Here is a 16,507-nt window from a genome sequence, read left to right on the forward strand (position 1 = left end):
CTGTGTGTGCGGTGTGAATGGCCATACTGAACGGACTGACCTGCACGGCCTTGTCCTGATGGGAGTCTAGCGCAGCTGTTGTGCTGGGCTTAGGCCAGGCTTACGGCAGCTGCACTAGCACCTCTGTACTCTGGGGCTGCTCTCAACTGACATGGCTTATGAACAGAACATCCTGATCTGAAAGGCCATTAAACATCTATTCCTTCATGATCAACATAACGTCAAACTGCATATCGAGTTTCTGCACCAAGTCCAGGTTAACAAAAAATAGGCCAATATTCAAATTATATAGTATTTATCCTTAATATAAATAAAACACAAGAAACTTTAATCAGTTGTTTAAAATACTAAAAGTGACTTTTAGTAAAAATGTAAAATGTGACAAAATGGATAACTGTAATATTTAAAGGGGACATCGTATGCCCATTTTTCACAAGTTGATATGAGTCTTTACGGTCTTTGGTTAAAATTTCTCAATGGTAGTGTAAAACAACACCCTTTTTACTATGTCAAAATCAGCTCTGCGTAGTGCAGACATCAACCCGTTTTGTTGCATGTTGCTTTAAATGCTAATGAGCTCTACTCTCCCCACCCCTCTCTTCTGTGGGGTGACGATCCGTGCACTGAGAGTCTGTTTACTTTAGCTGCATTTAGCCGCGAAACTTGCTAACTAGCACGTTATTAGGAAAGGAGATTGCAAAGATTAATAAAAACCCCTTATTACTCACTTCTGATGCAAGTGAAGCTGGATCACGAATGATTTGCGCGAACATAATTCTAGCGGCCTTCATCCGCGTGACGTCACATAGACGAGAAGCTGAGAATGGCCTGATTTGAAAAAGGGGATATGTGACCTTGGACCACAAAACCAGTCTTAAGTCGCTGGGGTATATTTGTAGCAATAGCCAAAAATACACTGTATGGGTCAAAATTATAGATTTTTTTTTTATGCTAAAAATTATTAGGATATTAAGTAAAGATCATGTTCCATGAATATATTTTGTAAATGTCCTACTGTAAATGTCAAAACTTAATGTTTGATTAGTAATATGCATTGCTAAGAACTTAATTTGGACAACTTTAAAGGCGATTTTCTCAATATTTAGATTTTTTTGCACCCTCAGATTCCAGATTTTCAAATAGTTTTATCTCAGCCAAATTTTGTCCTATCATAACAAACCATACATCAATGGAAAGTATTTATTCAGCTTTCAGATGATGTATAAATCTCAATTTTGAAAAACACTTATGACTGGTTTTGTGGTCCAGGGTCACATATTATTTTTAGGGATTAAATAAAAACCACTGGGTTGATTTTTATCATTATAGGGTGCTTGTGTACACACACTGCCAACACACTTTTATGTTCAAACAACATGAAGTGAATTTTGCATCCGATGACCCCTTTAACAATTCCAGGCAAAATATTATGCGTTACACTTTATTCCACCCCATTCAAGAATAATTACACCAAATTACGACCATTTCACACAAAAATCACACCATTCACAGGATGTTTTATAAAGTCTTTCTGAGGAAGGATGACTAAACAAGAGTGGGCAGGGTATAGTGATGGGTCAACAGTCTCAACTCCTCCCCGAAATCCAATAAATCAGACACCTCACCTGCCCGGTACAGAACAGCTCTCTAAGATTACACTGGAATGAGACAAGTACATCTGTCATGCAAGAAATTATGACCAACATTCTCATGTGCAACAGCAGCTCACAGGAGACAGCTCTGCTCAAGGACAACCACGTTCCCTTGTACTGCAGGAGTTTTCTCTAGACTGAAGAGCTTTTCATTCCAGAAGACGGAGAGATAAGCAGAGTCGAGCACATGCAAGTCGGCAGGTAGACAAATGGTGGTAGGTCTCCTGTCAAGGTGCTAATTGCCTGCATTCATAGCCTGAGTATGGATAGACTAGGGCTGGGTGATATGGGCAAAAATTCATATCTCGGTATTTTTTGGCCGATTTGCGATATACGGTATATCTCTCGGTATTTTCATTTTTGTGTCTGGATTTTTTTAAAACCTGTATTAAATATATAAATGTTTTTTTTTTTTTTTACATATTGCCCAATGTTGTCCAACGAAACAATACATATTAATGGCTATGAAAACTAATAAACTGAATGTAACAATGTTAGCCTATTTATTATGCGCAAAAAGGGTCAAAAATCACATTTCATTCTAACATTGTAACATTACAATCTAAAAACAAAAATAATGCTTTTAAAGCAGAAGTTAAATTCACTAAACTAAAAATGAAAATAAATAAGAACAAAAGCATTAGGCTCTTTTGATTACCCCATTACAGTCACTTTACAGTTAGTGCAATCATAAAGATTCACTTACTTGTAGGTTTAAAATTCTACATATGTCACATTGTCCAACTACAAATATTTCAGCGAAATATATATTTTAGTCAGAATTATTGCGCTCGTTCACTGAAGTCTGTGAAGTTTAGTGGAGATTAGCGAAGAAGGTGGCTCATGAACTCCTGACAGCAAAATGGAAACATTTCCATGACTTTCTAACATTTACAGATGGAGAATATACCTGTAAAATGTAAGTTATGCATTAAGGAAAACAGCAGATCTCAAACACATTAAACAGCGTGAGTAGCGTCTCTGTCAGCGGCACATGCAGCCTTTCTGTCAGAGCATCTGATAGGGCGAGCCGTTTTAAACTATAAGCTATACTATATCTTACGTGTTTTTTTAAAGCCCTTAATACAAAGCTTGTCACATGTTTTTAGAACAAATTGGATTATGCACTTTCTCCGCAGTGGCTGAGTCTGTGTCCTCCGCTATATTTTTCAGATGCGCTCGTATCAAACTAACGTTTCTGTATATCGATATAAACGGTATTGCCTTATATGGTATCGCTTATAAAGAATATATCGTACAAACTCGATATACCGCCCAGCCCTAGGATAGACAGATAGTTATTTCCATGAAACGAACTAATGAACTCATTTCTGAGTCACCAAAAAGAATAAATAATGCAAAACTGACTGTTTTTGAACAAGATTCACCAAACGCTTACTTTCTGCCAGATAGTCCCATTCCAAACTCATGAGCAAATGATATGAGCAAAATTAATATCTCGGTATTTTTTGGCTGATGCGTGGTATACGGTATATATCTCTGTATTTTGTATTTGGATTAAACACAAAGTGAATGTAAGCATGAAAGCATATATTATGTGCAAAAAGGGTTAAAATCACATTACATTCTAACATTGCAATCTAAAAACAAAAATAATGCTTTTAAAGCAGAAGTTAAATTTACTAAACTAAAATTGAAAATAATAAAAAAGCACAGACTAATTGAGTAAAAAGGCTATTTTGATTTCCCCATTACACTTCACAGTTAGTGCTATCATACAAATACACTTACTTGTCGGTTTAAAATTCTACATACGTCACATTTATTTTCCAACTACAAATATTTCAGCAAAATGTATATTTTAGTCAGAGTTATTGCGCTCCGTCTGTTTGGCGTGCATGCGCGTGGCAGCGCTCGTTCTAAATGGTCTGTGAAGATTAGCGGAGAATGTGAAATGCAAGTTATGCGTTAAGGAAAACAGCACGTCTCTGTCAGCGGCACACACAGCCTTTCTGTCAGAGCAGTTTTAAACTGAAACTATAAATTAGGCTACTATATCTTACGATTTATTTTAAAGCCCTTCATATAAAGCCTGATACATGTAGAACAAATTGTATTATGCACTTTCTCTGCAGCAGTTCAGTCTGTGTCCTCCCTAGATATTTTTTCAGATGCGCTCGTATCAAACTACTTATATCGATATTAATGGTATTGCTTCATACCGTATCGCTTATAAAGAATATATCGATATATCGTACAAACTCGATATACCGCCCAGCCCTAACCTCTAGTAGAAAGTATTTCAAAACTGAACAAACCACACTTCAGCTTTCAGAGGTGTGAGGCAAGAACTTCCATTACACCCCAGAGAGCTGGTGAAGTGTTGCACTAGGGAATGACAGCACATGCTCACCTGTTTATCTGAAAGCGCTCAGCACATCACAGCAGAAGCCATGTGGTGCAGGACGAGGCCTATTTTTAGATCCAGCACAAAACAAAACTATCTGGCCATAAATACCCCCAGAATAATTACACTATGTACGTGCACAGAGGAACCACCGAACAATGATTCCTCAAACAATGGGCCCACATAAACAGAAGGACAGATCCTGTTCATTCACAATAATGAGGATCCAACATAAGTACTCAGCAACAACAATTGCACAGTTGTCTCCCCTCTCAGTCTCTTCCTCTTTTCCAGTAAATGGCTCTCCAGTTGAAAAGACTAGTGCTGTATTACAGGCCAACAGACAATCTGATGAAGACAAACTACAATACAAAGAGGGTACTTGTGAAATTACCATACGCAATTAACTGAGTGTGTCAACAACAGCAATAGGAAAAGTAATAAATTTAACAATTCCCATTCCAGTTTTTAACAGCCAATAAATTATTCTTTTAGTTCCTTTGAGGAAGAAATATCTGGAAAAGAATGCAATTCTAATGCCAAATGATTAGATCATTTCAAAGGTCTGTTTAGTGTTTACATAGACTTTTTAATAGCTTTTACTATTAGAGGTAACCTAAACGTAATTCAATAATGGTTTATCTTAAACAAATAATAAAATATACTAAACACTATAATATATTAAATAATCATATCAAATAATTAATATGTAACAAACTACAAAAAAACGAAACTTTTCATTCATTCACGTATTTTTATAAAATACTACTGACAATACTTAAATAAAAGCATTGTTATTTGTATTTGACTACCTCCAAATGTGACGAATCAGATTTCAAAAGAAACAAAAAAAGTCAAAAGTGATCGGATCACAAAAAATGTTTACGCCTACATTTACAATAGTTCTGCCAAGTTTTTGTAAAAGAGTTGTAGAGTTTGCTGAAATATCCAATTAAAGGTTACAAAAGTTGCTGACAGGATGTGTGACAGACACAGGGCTCCAGACAAAAAAATAGAGTAATAAGCCATTGGCTCCTATAAGAAAAAAAACTTAGGCGCCAAATTATTATTTTTTTAGGTGCCACTTTTTTTTTTTTTTTACATTTTGACATTTCAATCATACGGTCATGAGTTCATGTCTAATCTTTTCTTGACTTTATCAGCATTTTAATCCATCTTGTACATGACCTTGGAACTAAGGTTCACTTAAAGTGGGAACTAAATGTCTGTTCCAACTTGAAATTTACAGTCACAAAGAATTGTTTATTACACAGAATCTGTTCCAATATCATGGACGATAAGCATCACTTGGCCATTGAGTGTACACTTTTAAGTAATTGCAATTTAATAAATTTAAGTTAGTCCAACTTAAAATAAAAAGTGAACACAACACATTTTCAAACTGTTATTTGTCAGTGTAACTCAGAATTGTCAAGTTCACTTTTAATGCATTTCTTTAAACAATAAAAAAAAAATTCATTAAAAAAAGCCTTAAACCTCATGAATAAGGTGCTGGTAGCACAATCTGAGCAGGTAGCGCAAATCGTCAGAACACGTCAACGCTGCTGTGCGGCAGAGACGAGGACTGTTTGAAACTCTTTTTTCCACTAAAACTTTGATGCACATCATCTCAGTTTAATACGTGAACATCACAAAAGATGTGATCGCAATACAATCAGGAAAAATTTTTTTAAAGTCATAACATGTAAATATACATAGTCGCCAGTGGTGACCTCAGCAAAAAATTAACTCGCAAATTAATATTTTTGGTCATAAATGCGACCGTTATTGTTGCAGTCTGGAGCCCTGAGACAGTAGTATTACATCATTTACAACCTCACTTACCGCAACAATTTCGGTTTAAATCTTAATTCACCCACATAAGGACATGAGTTTGTGTTATGCTACACTATCTTGTTTAAAACTTGCAGACCCTTTATGCCAAAACACTACTGTTCAAAAATTTGGGGTTGGTAAGATTTCTTAAAATGTTTTTAAAAGAAGTCTCTTATGCAAAATACAATAAAATCAGCAATATTGTATATGTAAAATGTAATTTATTCCTGATGGCAAAGTTAAATTTTCAACAGCCATTACTCCAGTCTTCAGTGTCACATGACTCTTCAGAAACCATTCTAATATGCCGATTTGATGCTCAAAAAATATTTCTTCTTCTTCTTATTATTATTATTAATGTTGAAAACAGGAGTGTTGGTTGATATTATGCTATAATACCATTTTTTGAAGAATTCTTTGATCAATAGAAAGTTCAAAAGATCTGTATTTATTTTAAATATTTTGTGTTATTACAATTTACCTTACGGTCACTTGATTGGTTGCATCCTCGTTGAATAGAAGTATCTCTTTCTGAAACCCCAAACTTTTGAACAGTTATTGTAGCTTTGAGAAAATATCAACCACATCTCTCAGATATGTCCTTTTACCTGTGCTGAGTGAACTTTCAATTGGTCTCCATTCCTGTGGCCATCAATCTGACAGGCTGGTCTGAATAACAACGCACTTGGGATTATGGGAAATTGCCCGGTGCCATTCACTCAGGCCTACATTTGACGCCTTACACAGCAGTCAGAACCCTGGCTACTGTAATTTACCTGTCCATCGGAGGTGCTAATGGACCTCTTCCCGCAGTACACCCACACCTGCAAAGCATTGTGGGACTGCTTAATGCTTCTCCCGGGGACCCTCTTTTCCTTTATGCTGGATCAGAAGACTAGAACACCAAGCTTGACAAGTCAGCGCAAACATAATGACCTAAAGGAAGGAGGTTTTCTGAAGGAACATTGTTTTGACACCTGATCAATATTTTCACCCTGTGGTGTCAGCGTAGTCTTTATTGACCTGACACAAGCTCCCTTTAAACATGCTCTTACTCTTTTGAAACAAAAGTTTGATGGAACATGTGGGCAAACTCTAAAGTTTACAATGCTCTTTTTTTTTGGAACGGATCTTATGCAAATTTTCTACAAGCATGTACAAGCATAAAAATCACACAAGCCCTACAGCTTAAAGGTACTTATAAAGAGCTTATGCAACACAACGCCACCTCAAGACACTTACAAGCCCCATCAGGAGGAAACTCTATGAAATTACATGTTCTTTGCACTAGTGCAATGTGATAGCAATATGCATAATTTCCGATCATCTTTTCTCGGCTGCAGTCAACAATAACAGCGACAACCGCAAAAGTGTTAGATTGTATAAGCGCATGAGGTTTTAGTTAACACTGCAATTTAACCAGAAGATGTGACATCAATGAAAAAGACTTTACACAGATTTACATATTTACACACTTAATCAGACAATCCTTAATCTCTTTCCATCCTTGCCCTCTATCTCAGTTTTAGCTTGGAGTCATTTTTTTGTGCAGATAGCATCCAGACCTGCGGCTGCTCCCTCTGAATAACATCCACCTCAGCTTGCACACACATCTGATGCACCGTTGATCTGGTTACCACAACAGAGTGGGAAGCACAGAATGCGTCAGAATGCTCATATCTCCATATCTGATGAAATTTTCACAGCCTCATCCTCTGGTTCCTAACAGCTAACTTGCTCATTCCATAGGCACTGATGAAACAGAATTACATAATGAAAAGCTTTGTTATTTATGCAATACCATTCCATTTGGGGTCAGAAAGGTTTTTGTTTAAAGAAATTCATGCTTCTATTTAGCAAGGATGCATTAAATTGATTAAAAGTGACAGACAGTACATTTCAATTTCAAATAAGTGCTGTTCTTTTGAATTCTCGATTTGTTAAAGAATCCTGAAAAAACAAACAATAAAAAAAAAAAAACAAAAAAAAAACAACAGTATCACATTAAGCAGCACAACTGTTTTCAACATTGATAAGAAAATAAATGTTTTCTTAGTACCAAATCAGCATATTAGAATCATTTCTGAAGGATCATGTGACACTGAAGACTGGAGTAATGGCTGCTCAAAAATTCAGCTTTGACATCACAGAAATAAATTACATTTTAAAATGTTTTAAAGTAGGAAATGGTTATTTTAAGTTGTAATAATATTTCACAAATAATAATAATAATATTTATTCAAATAAATGCATCCTTGCATTTAAAAAATTTTATTGGCCCCAAATTTGAGATAGTGTTATGTCTAACCAGACATATAATAAATATGAATTATTAGTTTTAGACAAATCTCTATGAACACAAACATAACACCTCTTTGTGCAGGTCTAAAAAGAGCCTACTTAACCAAGCAACACCTACAGGGCCTGCATTTCATACAGAATGTGAGAAGTACATTTTTAAAGACGAAAGCTTTAAAATACACATTCTCAAAGGAAATTAAACCGTGGTGGTTAAGCCAGCCACGTCACCAGGTGAGGGTGACTGCATTAACTCGGTCTCATAGATAAGACAGCTTAAGCCTTCAGTATTTAATGAGCCTGGTGGGCTAAACCCATTACAGTCTATGGAGAGTAAATGAGACGGATGGATTGAATCAGCCAAGTGGTCTTGTAATCAGGAAGTGTTGGCAGGCTGTGAAGATCCTGTCTGAACATGCATTATGTCCTCAATAGCACCAAGGAGGAGTCATCCATTTAACTACCATGGTTGTTGGGTGTTGACAAACCTGCCAGTGGATTTAATTATGGCGTACTTCACAGATCATAACACGTTTGATTCAAACGTCCATTATCAATACCAAATGAGCTGTACTACAGCTCGAGGGTGTGATAAAATCGTGATATAACAGTGAATTTATGTTATTAGTGAAACGGAACACTCCGTTTCAGAAACTTCCCGTGGAGTGAACATGACGCACGAAAAATAAACAAAAACATTCACAATAACAGCATAAAAATGCACAAAGGCTGGAAAAGGGAATGGCGATGACACTTGAACTAAACAGATGCTAGGACACGTCTCTCTCTCTGGTGATAATGCCGGTCTCCTGGATTTAACCCTAATCTCCCCTCTGTCCCTTTGGATTTCACTACTGAATTGTGGGATTACTCACTCTGTGTTCCAAGACATATCGTAGCGCTCAGAAAGGCTACAGACGCTTTGCTGATGGGATTCAACTGGGATTCATTAGAACTACTTTGATGTGTATGTGACCAAGAATGAAAGGCCAAACAGGGTTTTTATTGGGTCAGAAATGTTTTTTGGAGATATTTTAACTGTACTAAAGGAGAAGACAAAGACCATCTAAAAGGCAAAGATGAAGACACAATCATCTTTGAGGGGAAAAATTAAGTAAATAAATATTTAAAAATAATAAATGTTAAAAAGATTTGAAAAAGTTATAACATTTGCACTGAAAAAAAATATAAAAAATTAAATAAAAATGTAATTTTCTCCACAGGGAAGCGCAGAAAAATGCTTTTAATTGTTTTCATTTCCATGAATCAGTTCTTTCAAATTGCCTGTTTCAATGAATCAGTTCCAAGCACAGGGCCAAAAGAGCTGAAAATGGCTAACCAGCTATGACTGGTCTAGAGAGAAAAACACTGAAAACCACTGATCTGCAAGGAACGGCAAAGGAGAAAGACACTGAATTGAAGAGTTCCTTAGTTCCATCACTGCCTCAACACACAAGAATTACTCCAGTGTGTCATCTAATCCAGACCTTAATAAGGATGCAAGGAGAGGATGGAACCAGATAAGGCTGTTAAAATGAAGCAGGATTAGAGGGTGGCTAGGAGAGCACAGGCACCCACTTTCACACCAAGATGAGTATCCAAATCATAACTGACAAATGCAACATCAACTAGACATGTTTAAAAAACTATGAAATGAACATTGATACTCTGTTTTAGCCTAGTGCCAAAAAAGTGTTCTAATGACCTCTAGTGGTGCAACAACAACTCGATCGAACCCTGGGCCAAGAGAGTCCCATCAGGTCTTCACAATGAGTCAGAAAGAAGTCTGAGACTACTTTATAAAACTTCTCCTCAGCTGTTTTGCTTCAATCTCTCTCACGTATCAAAAAATGGATTGTTTAATATAATTTAGTCCCTAATTCCTATCATCTTACATCCTGGGAATTTCACACGTGTTATAGTGCTGTCCATTCAAAGATAAAAGATAAAACAGAGATTTATGTAACACAATTACAACTCAATTACAGCAGCACTATGCCTGCTTACCAGAAACAAAATGATGATGTACATACAGCCCAAAAGCCATAACTTCACTCAAAACCATCCACACTGTTTTCTCATATTTCTTTAACAGTCAGTCTGGACTGAATTCTCGTTGAATGAGTCTCATTTGAAGCCACTGCAAAATATCAACATTGTGGCTTGGAAATGCATAGATATAAAATGATGGAACAGCTTTAGACAAATTATCTATAATTTTTGCTTTCTGAAAATGTGCCAACTGAAGGTCCACACTGTTCTGAGCTCTAAAAATCAATCGTTTTGGTACTTTGGACTACATTAGGTTCAGGGCAGCACTTTGCACCACCCTACTGAAATAATAAAAGCCTGCTGGTACAGGACAGAGTTGATAAATAAATAAAAAGATTGTGGAATTGGCCCTGTGACCTCACAACGGCAGCAGGCTGACTCACTAGATGTCCGCAGGGGATGGGAGACGCAGACAGGACCACTCATTTATTCATTTATCCCTCCGTCTGACCACGCAGGTCAATTAAGAACAATTCGTCACAGTAGCTTCCATGGAATTCCACTAGTTAGAAAAAAGATGAATATTCTCCTGGAACTGACGGAATTTCGCTCCGAGCTTGAAATGAGTCATCTGCCGATGTCCTGAATGCCCTATTGGGCCGAAATGATTTGGGAAATCGAGTAGTCCACCTCCCCCAATGCCTCTGCATAGTCATCAGACTCTGAGTGATGACCGCACTGCAGTGTTTCAAAATCAAACAGTGAGAAAGCTTCCCATTGATGTTACAGGATGTTAATGAGAGTACTACAGTGATTCTGCAACCCTCAGCAATTTCACATTTCATCTGAAAAAAAAAAAATGTGTCATATTTACTCACACTAATTCCAAAAAATCCAAAATCATATGCTTTTTCTTTCTTTTTCAATATGGATCTTTTTAAGGGCCGATGCTGCTATATTACAGATAAGGGTGGCAGATGGCCGATTTAAATATACAACATCACACATTACCATTAAAGATAGTTAAATATTTTGTACTTAACTATATTAGAAATAAACAATTTGAAAAATCAATATAAAAGAATAAACTTGAAAAAAAAAAAAAAAAAAAAAAGTGTATACTTAAAATAACTTATTGATTCTGTAATCCTATCATGCAGGTGCATCTCCAAAGAATTAGAATATCATGAAAAATTCTCTTGTAACATTTCAAAAAGTGAAACTTTCATATATTTTAGATTCATTACATGTAAAGTAAAACATTTCAAACGTTTTTTTTGTTTTAATTTTGATGATTAGAGCTTACAGCTAATGAAAGTAAAAAAATCAGTATCTCAAAATATTAGAATATTTACATTTGAGTTTCAATAAATTACCATCCCTACAGTATAAATTCCGGGTATCTCTTGTTCTTTGAAACCACAATAATGGGGAAGACTACTGACTTGGCAATGGTCCAGAAGACGAACATTGACACCCTCCACACAGAGGGTAAGTCACAGAGGGTCATTACTGAAAGGGGTGGCTGTTCACAGAGTGCTGTATCAAAGCATATTAAATGCAAAGTTGACCGGAAGGAAGAAATTGGGTAGGAAAAGGTGCACAAGCAACAAGGATGACCGCAAGCTTGAGAATACTGTCAAGCAAAGCTGATTCAAACACTTGGGAGAGCTTCACGAGGAGTGGACTGAAGCTGGAGTCAGTGCATCAAGAGTCACAATGCTCAGACGTCTTCAGGAAAAGGGCTACCAAGCCACTTCTGAAACAGAAACAACGTCAGAAGCATCTTACCTGGGCTAAAGAGAAAAAGAACTGGACTGTTGCTCAGTGGTCCAAAGTCCTCTTTTCAGATAAAAGTAAATTTTCCATTTCATTTGGAAATCAAGGTCTGGAGTCTGGAGGAAGACTGGAGTGGCACAGAATCCAAGCTGCTTGAAATCCAGTGTGAAGTTTCCGCAGTCAGTGATGATTTGGGGTGCCATGACGTCTGCTGGTGTTGGTCCATTGTGTTTTATCAAGTCCAAAGTCAATGCAGCAGTCTACCAAGAGATTTTGGAGCACTTTATGCTTCCATCTGCTGACAAGCTTTATGGAGATGCTGATTTCCTTTTCTAGCAGGACTTTAGCACCTGCCCACAGTGCCAAAACCACTTCCAAGTGGTTTGCTGACCATGATATTACTGTGCTTGATTGGCCAGCCAACATGCCTGACCTGAACCCCATATGGAATCTATGAGATATTTTCAAGAGAAAGATGAGAAACAGTCAATCCAACAATCCAGACAAGCTGAAGGCTCAATAGTGCCTCAGCAGTGCCACAGGCTGATCGCTTCCATGCAACACCTCACTGATGCTGGAATTTGTGCTAAAGGAGCCCCGACCAAGTATTGAGTGCATAAATCAACATACTTTAAAGAACTTGAACTTTTCTGTTTTGCAAATCCTTATTTTGATTGATCTTAGGAAATACTTTAATATTTTGAGATACTGGATTTTTGACATTCGTGAACTGTAAGCTCTAATCATCAAAATTAAAACAAAAAATTTTTTTTTTGAAATGTTTTACTTTAAAAATATGAAATTTCCACTTTTTGAAATAAGTTACAAGAAAATAAATTAACTTTTTCATGATATTCTAATTTTCTGAGATGCACTTGTAGTATTCTTCACAAATAAAGAACAATACAAAAATAAGTACCATTTCTGACACTTTGTGGCCAAACAGAAAAACATATCAGCTGATGTTGAGATGTTGAGATCAGACAATATAACATCTTATTGATATATTGGTCACCCACTATACAGTGACATGCAAAAGTTTGGGAACCCCTTGCAGAATCTGTGAAAATATGAATAACTTTAACAAAATAAGATAGATCATATAAAATGCATGTGATTTTTTATTTAGTATGGTCCGGAGTAAGATATTTTACATAAAAGATGTTTACATATAGTCCACTCCACAAGACAAAAAATAGCTGAAATTATTAAAATAACCCCCTTCAAACGTTTGGGAGCCCTTGGTTCTTAATACTGTGTGTGGTTACCTGGATGATCTACCACTGTTGTTTGTTCATCGAGTCCCTTGTTTGTTCTGAACAGTTAAACTGAGCACTGTTCTTCAGAAAAATCCTCCATGTCCTGCAGATTCTTCAGTTTCCCAGCATCTGTTGCATATTTGAACCCTTTCAAGCAAAGACTGTATGATTTTGAGATCCATCTTTTCACACTGAGGACAACTGTGGGACTCAAACACAACTATTAAAAAAGGTTCAAACATTCATTGATGCTCTTGAAGGAAACACGATGCATTAAGAGCCAGGGGGTGAAAACTTTTGAACAGGATGAAGATCAAAGAAATCTTTCTTATTTTGTTGAAATATAATTTTTTTTCCATTTAGTACTGCCCTTCGGAAGCAACAGAAGATACTTGCATGTTTCCCAGAAGACAAATTAAAGTACAATTTACCTTGATCTTCAAATTCAAAAAGTTTTCATTCCCCCGGCTCTTAATGCATCGTGTTTCCTTCAGGAGCATCAGTGAATGTTTGAACCTTTTTTAACAGTTGTGTTTGAGTCCCTCAATTGTCCTCAGTGTGAAAAGATGGATCTCAAAATCATACAGTCACTGCTGGAAAGGGTTCAAATATGCAAAAGATGTTGGAAAACTGAAGAATCTGCAGGACATGGAGGATTTTTCTAAAGAACAGTGCTCAGTTTAACTGTCCAGAACAAACAAGGAAACTCATGAACAACTATCACAAAACAAAAAAAACAGTCGTAGATCATCCAGGTAACCCACACCAAGGGTTCCCAAACTTTTGAAGGGGGGTTATTTTAATAATGTATTTGTCTTGTGGACTATGTAAACATGTTTTATGAAAAATATCTTACTAAGGACAGTACTAAATCCAAAAATAGCATACATTTTGTATGATCTCTCTTATTTTGTTAAAATTATTCACATTTTCACAGATTCTGCAAGGGGTTCCCAAACTTTTCCATGCCACTGTATATTACATATTTTGTGTTCTAAGAAAAAAAATCATAGGCTAACACTTTGCAATAATGTTTTATATGTTAACATTAGTTAATGCATTAGCCAACAAGAACTGACAATGAGCAATGTGTTTTCATAGCATTTATTAATTTTTGTTAATATGAGTTCATAAAAACACAATTATTCATTGTTTGTTCATGTTACCTTACAGTGGATTAATGAAAACATCCAACTTCTGCTTTAAAAGAAGTAATTAGTTAATGATAAAATGAAAATTAAGATTAATAAATGATGCTGAAGTATTGCTTATTGTTAGTTCATATTAACTAATGTACTTAACTAATGTTAACAAATCAGATCTTATTGTAGTATTATAGGAAAAACTAAACGCATACGGGTTTGAAACAACACGTGTATGAGTAAACAACAACACATGTTTTTATTTTAAGGTGAATTATCTCTTTAACCTCACAGATGAGGCTCTGACACCCTATTAAAGCAATTTCACAGATAAACAACAAAATTTTCCGCATCAATCTTCTAAAGACCTTTAAATCTTTAAGCTAGTCACTCCAACTAACTGTGCTACAGGGAGAAAAATCAGTGTTTATTCCAATCAATCTGCTTTGACTGGCAAAAATTACTCAAGTTACTCTTTCCTCTAGAGTTTAGACAGACATTCTAGATGTTCTAAAACACTGGTTCCCAACCACTATCCTGGAGGCCCCCCAACACTGCATGTTTTCCATGTCTCCTTAATCAAACACACCTGATTCAGATCATCAGCTCTTTAGTAGAGACTCCAAGACCTGAAATGGGTGTGTCAGACAAAGGAGAGATGCAAAATGTGCAATGTTGGGGGGCCTCCAGGAACTTGGTTGGGAACCACCGTTCTAAAAGATGTCCTAGTCTCCCTCTAACAGATTTCGGTGTCAGATATAAGATGTGTCTGATGAAGTGATCATGGCAGTTAGTCAGGCCTGTAACCCTACAATTTTTATCCTGATTATTCAAATGACTTTCAGCCACAGCTATATGTCTGGTTATAAGCAATGGGAGTAAAAATAACTCATCTGCAGCCCTCATAAGTCAGTGTTTCCAGCCGAAGGGTTTCACTGTCAAGATGTGACAAGCTCCTCTTTGGCGTTGATCAACCCACCCTGTGGAGATGAGACCAGCACTGGGCACAACGCTTCTTAGAGTTATAGTTATAGAGACTTAAGGCAGCTCCTGGGTAATGGACAACAGACAACACTGTTCCTTTAAAACCATCCAAGATTATGTCTCGACAGCTAATGTAATCCCAGCCACAGTCACAATAATCCCAACAACACCTCCTGGAATATGAGATTTAAGATAAGATAAATCTGTGTGACACATTATTGCCAGACAAACAGTATTACAATCAAATATGTGTTTTGTGTTACTGCCTGAAACAAATGAGTCCGTGAAATCACTTACAAGCAAAATTCGAGAAAGCGGTGGCTTCCCCAGCAGCTTTCCCACCAGCAAGGGCTTCATAAGAGACAATAAATGCCAGTCCCTATCAAATAACAGCCATCAGATAGCATTTCTACAGTTAGGATAGTATTGTGTCTGAACTTCCCCTTCTCAATTCAGTTACCGCCCTTAAACAACCACAATCGTCTACATCAAATGGCAAATTTACACTGCAAAGGTGGCGCAGAAACGCTTCTGAAGTGGCAGTTATGTGTCTTTACACATACTGTTTAATGCTGCTTAGCGGTGGCATAAATGACGTTACACAGCATTTTTAACTATATACTTTTACACTAGGGGCTAAGGTGGTCAAGGTGGAATTCGCTCATATTCGAATCTTATAAATACATGAAAAAATACATCTCCACAGAAATATTTCTATAGCTTTAACAAGATCTTAAAGAGAAGATGATGTAAACACTGTCAGTACTGCTGATACATCTCAGAAGCATATTTTGGATAGTTTTAAGTGACAGCACACTAATTTGTCATTTTGACAATGCTTTTAACCAATCAAGAGTTTCACAATACACTAATTTCAGTGACAGCCAATCTTGGAATGGGTAATGTTGTTATTAAATAGATCGAAACATACTGGGTTCGAACCTAGAAATTACAGCAACACACCGTTATACTCTACAAAGAAAGGTCCCAATGGACCAGACACTGACCATGCTTCACCATTTACAAAACCCATGTTAAATTCACAAACTGCTTCTACCAGAGCCGTAAACACCACAGACATCCCTAAAAAATCAGATATTGTCTTGATGTTGCTCTGCTGTGCCTGTTGTTAGGATGAAACAAGTTTAATATGTTACATTTTTAGGATGGTCCGCCTCAATTGGTCTAACAGTGCTC

The 16,507-nt window shown here is 36.5% G+C and overlaps 1 protein-coding gene across 1 annotated transcript in view; it reads right to left on the reverse strand.

The window, feature by feature from the left end:
• Positions 1–16,507, reverse strand: part of abl2 (c-abl oncogene 2, non-receptor tyrosine kinase) — a 36,552-nt gene that overhangs the window by 18,607 nt on the left and 1,438 nt on the right. The window lies entirely within an intron of this gene.

Source organism: Onychostoma macrolepis, chromosome 08 (assembly GCF_012432095.1).
Source record: "Onychostoma macrolepis isolate SWU-2019 chromosome 08, ASM1243209v1, whole genome shotgun sequence".
Lineage (NCBI taxonomy): Eukaryota > Metazoa > Chordata > Actinopteri > Cypriniformes > Cyprinidae > Onychostoma > Onychostoma macrolepis.